Genomic DNA, 5,000 nt, shown 5'->3' on the forward strand with positions numbered 1-5,000 from the left:
ATGCCACGCCCACGCCAGCGTAGAGCTCTCCTCGCAATCCCCAAGCTCGGCGGTCCGCACCAGCCACGTCGGCCAGGCCTCCGACTTGCGAGCAGGGGCAGCGGCCACCGCCGCCGTGACGTCGCGGCAAGCAGACAGCCGCGCAGCAGCTGCCAGCACCTTGGCACAAGCACGGCAAATGAATGCCACGCCCACGCCGCGGATAAGCAGCCCCAACGCGCCCGACGGCTTGGAGCGGGTCCCGAAGACGGTGGCCGGAATCGGGTCGTCGCCGGCCGGAAAACGGGTCATCGATGCCGGCAATACTTCGGGCCATGAGGCCCCCCACCTTAGTCCGAGTTTAGCAACAGCCCACATATCCCCCGCGGCAGGCCTATGGGCGCCAGGCCAGCGCGCCCCATGGCCAGTCAGGGGGCACCCCCCTAAAGAGCAATAAGTGTCATTGAAGCTCTGGCAGGGGGAGACACTACTAGGTCCCAGCTGTCACCCCCCCTCTAAAAAATTCATTTCTTGGTATTTTGAGCTGAAATTTTGCACAGAGGTTGGCAAAAATCCAATCCAACTTTATTAATTTTTCCAGAATTTTTCGAGGTCGGGAAGTATTTTTTTTTATTTTCCTACCATTAAAAATCGAGGAAATCGGAAAAAATAGGAACCGGCTCGGAATGACCCCAAATTCAGTGGGCAGCCTCATAAAAATATGGCTGATTTTACTGGATTGATTTCATGTGGAAAGCACGACGTTTTGTTGTAGGAATGCGGGAACCCCGGCGGCTCGCCTGCCGCGGCCAGCGACGTCGGGCTGGCCCCTGCAGCGCCTAGCCTCTCCCACGCGGGGGGCAGGCCAGAGCGCGGGGGGCCAGGGCCCGAAGGCAGCCCCCCCGCGGGCGAGAGAGCAAGCCAGCAGGGGCTGTCGCCTGCCGCGGCCAGCGACGTCGGGCTGGCCCCTGCAGCGCCTAGCCTCTCCCACGCGGGGGGCAGGCCAGAACGCGGGGGGCCAGGGCCCGAAGGCAGCCCCCCCGCGGGCGAGAGAGCAAGCCAGCAGGGGCTGTCGCCTGCCGCGGCCAGCGACGTCGGGCTGGCCCCTGCCGCGGCCAGCGATGTCGGGCTGTCGCCTGCCGCGGCCAGCGACGTCGGGCTGGCCCCTGCAGCGCCTAGCCTCTCCCACGCAGGGGGCAGGCCAGAACGCGGGGGGCCAGGGCCCGAAGGCAGCCCCCCCGCGGGCGAGAGAGCAAGCCAGCAGGGGCTGTCCGCGCGTCGCGCAGCGCGGCATGGCTGCGGGGGCCGCGCGCGCGCGCCCAAGCGCCCAAGGGCCCCCAAGGGCCCCAGGCCCTCAGGCCCCAGCGCCCAGCGCGCGCGCGGGCGCGCGCGCGCGTGTGGTCTTTGAGGGGCGCCGGCCTGGTGGCTCCCTAAAGAGCAATAAGTGTCATTGCAGCTCTGGCAGGGGGAGACACTACTAGGTCCCAGCTGTCACCCCCCCTCTAAAAAATTCATTTCTTGGTATTTTGAGCTGAAATTTTGCACAGAGGTTGGCAAAAATCCAATCCACCTTCATTAATTTTCCCAGAATTTTTCGAGGTCGGGAAGTATTTGTTTTAATTTTCCTACCATTAGAAATCGAGTAAATCCGCAAAACTAGGAACCGGCCCGGAATGACCCCAAATTCAGTGGGCAGCCTCATAAAAATATGGCTGATTTTACTGGATTGGTTTCATGTGGAAAGCACGACGTTTTCTTGTAGGAATGCGGGAACCCCGGCAGCTCGCCTGCCGCGGCCAGCGACGTCGGGGACGCTGGCCGGCGCTGTCGAGCCCGCGAGGGCTGTCTCCGCGGCAGGCCCCCCCTGAACGGGGCACGACAGGCCACCGCGCTGGCTCGTCCAGCGTTGACAGTCCCTCGTCCAGGTTTCAGATCGCGCCAAGTCGAACCCATGACCTGCTCAAGCCATCGTGCGCTGCCGAATTCGCATCTGCGTGTAGGCTGCCATTCCACGCGGCAGCCCCTCTTTTCGTCAGCGTGCCCCCCTGACGAATTTTCCTGCCTGGCCCAGTCCAGCGTCCAGCCCCTGTTCGTCGAAAAATCTGCGCTGCCGATTTTCCACGCGGCAGCCCCTCTTTTCGTCAGCGTGCCCCCCTGACGAATTTTCCTGCCTGGCCCGGCCAGTCCAGCCCCTGTTCGTCGAAAAATCTGCGCTGCCGATTTTCCACGCGGCAGCCCCTCTTTTCGTCAGCGTGCCCCCCTGATGAATTTTCCTGCCTGGCCCGGCCGGTCCAGCATCCAGCCCCTGTTCGTCGAAAAATCTGCGCTGCCGATTTTCCACGCGGCAGCCCCTGTTTTCCTCAGCGTGCCCCCCTGACGAATGTTCGTCGAAAAATCTGCGCTGCCGATTTTCCACGCGGCAGCCCCTCTTTTCGTCAGCGTGCCCCCCTGACGAATTTTCCTGCCTGGCCCGGCCGGTCCAGCATCCAGCCCCTGTTCGTCGAAAAATCTGCGCTGCCGATTTTCCACGCGGCAGCCCCTGTTTTCCTCAGCGTGCCCCCCTGACGAATGTTCGTCGAAAAATCTGCGCTGCCGATTTTCCACGCGGCAGCCCCTCTTTTCGTCAGCGTGCCCCCTTGACGAATGTTCGTCGAAAAATCTGCGCTGCCGATTTTCCACGCGGCAGCCCCTCTTTTCGTCAGCGTGCCCCCTGACGAATTTTCCTGCCTGGCCCAGTCCAGCGTCCAGCCCCTGTTCGTCGAAAAATCTGCGCTGCCGATTTTCCACGCGGCAGCCCCTCTTTTCGTCAGCGTGCCCCCCTGACGAATTTTCCTGCCTGGCCCGGCCAGTCCAGCCCCTGTTCGTCGAAAAATCTGCGCTGCCGATTTTCCACGCGGCAGCCCCTCTTTTCGTCAGCGTGCCCCCCTGACGAATTTTCCTGCCTGGCCCGGCCGGTCCAGCCCCTGTTCGTCGAAAAATCTGCGCTGCCGATTTTCCACTCCGCAGCCCCTGTTTTCGTCAGCGTGGCCCCCTGACGAATTTTCCTGCCTGGCCCGGCCAGTCCAGCGCCCAGCCCCTGTTCGTCGAAAAATCTGCGCTGCCGATTTTCCCCGACGAACCTGCAGCTGCACAAATCCGCGCTGCCACTGCCCCATTGTCTGGACCAACAGTCTTTTCCATCAAGCCCTGGACTATAAATCGTCCAGACTCATCGCCAGCACCCGCTGCCGATTCTGCCGACTTTGCCGATTTCGTCGGCGCTGCCGATTCCAACACTGCCCGCCGTGCCTGAACCAGCGCTGTTTCGTCAGCGTGTCCCCTTGACGAATTTCCCTGCCTGGCCTGGACAGTCCATCTTCCAGCCCATGTTCATCGAAAAATCTGCGCTGCCGATTTCCCCGACGAACCTGCAGCTGCACAAATCTGCGCTGCCGATTTCCCCCCCTGTCGGCATGGCTGCCGCTGCCCCGATGTCCAGACCAACAGTCTTTTTTGTCGACTTTGCCGATTTTGTCCGCGCTGCCGATTCCAACACTACCCCCTGCATCCAAACCAGCATTGTTTCGTCAGCTCTTCCCCTGACGATTTTAGCCCTGTAACAAACAGTAGGCCTCCAATCCCGCCAACGGGAGCCAAGTTGATAGGGAAGAGAATTGAATGACGCGCCTGGTCCTCGCACCCCGCCACCCGAGGGGCCTTTTTCCCGGCAGCCTCTGAAAAACTCTAGCTTTCACGGTCCTCGCCGCCCCTCACCACCATGGCAGGCCTCTAATCCCACCCATCAGCAGTTGTAGCCGATAGGGCAGTGATTTGAATGACGCGTCGCGGGCCTCCGGGTCATCTCACCCGGCCATTAATTGGAGCGTTTTTGGCTGGCCGAGGATGGGGGGATGGATCTCTTCTTCCGAAAAAGCAAACAGTACATCGGGAGTTATGTTGACGGGGCATGGAATTGAATGACCCGTCGCGGGCCGCCGGGTCATCTCACCCGGCCATCCCGGGGAGCGTTTTTCCCGGCAGCATCGGGGAAACTCTTGCTTTCACTGCCCGCTGCCCAAGTCCCCACTCGCATCGGCCCCCCGCGCCAACAAGCCAACGCTGCCGAATCGGCAGACACTGCTGCCGAATCTGCCGACACTGCCCCGCGGGCTGCCACTGCCCCAGTGTCTAAACCAGCGGTCTTTCTCATCGAGCCTTGGACTATCCAGTCCGTCCTGACTCATCGCCAGCACCTGCTGCCGATTCTGCCGACTTTGCCGATTTTCTCGGCGCTGCCGATTCCAACACTGCGCCCACCGTGTCTGAACCAGCGCTGTTTCGTCAGCGTGTCCCCTCGACGAATTTTCCTGCCTGGCCTGGACAGTCCACCGTCCAGCCCGTGTTCGTCGAAAAATCTGCGCTGCCGATTCTGCCGACTTTGCCGATTTCGTCGGCGCTGCCGATTCCAACACTGCCCGCCGTGCCTGAACCAGCGCTGTTTCGTCAGCGTGTCCCCTCGACAAATTTTCCTGCCTGGCCTGGACAGTCCATCGCCCAGCCCATGTTCGTCGCAAAATCTGCGCTGCCGATTTTCCCCGACGAACCTGCAGCCGCACAAATCTGCGCTGCCGAATCTGCCGACACTGTCCCGCGGGCTGCCACTGCCCCAGTGTCTAAACCAGCAGTCTTTCTCGTCGAGCCTTGGACTATCCAGCCCGTCCAGACCCATCGCCAGCACCCGCTGCCGACTTTGCCGATTTCGTCGGCGCTGCCGATTCCACCACTGCCCGCCGTGCCTGAACCAGCGCTGTTTCGTCAGCGTGTCCCCTCGATGAATTTTCCTGCATGGCCCGGCCAGTCCAGCGTCCAGCCCATGTTCGTCGAAAAATCTGCGCTGCCGATTCTGCCGACTTTGCCGATTTCGTCGGCGCTGCCGATTCCAACACTGCCCGCCGTGCCTGAACCAGCGCTGTTTCGTCAGCGTGTCCCCTCGACAAATTTTCCTGCCTGGCCTGGACAGTCCATCGTCCAGCCCATGCTCG

The sequence above is a fragment of the Populus nigra genome, chromosome 2 (genome assembly GCF_951802175.1).
Source record: "Populus nigra chromosome 2, ddPopNigr1.1, whole genome shotgun sequence".
Classification (NCBI taxonomy): Eukaryota; Viridiplantae; Streptophyta; class Magnoliopsida; order Malpighiales; family Salicaceae; genus Populus; species Populus nigra.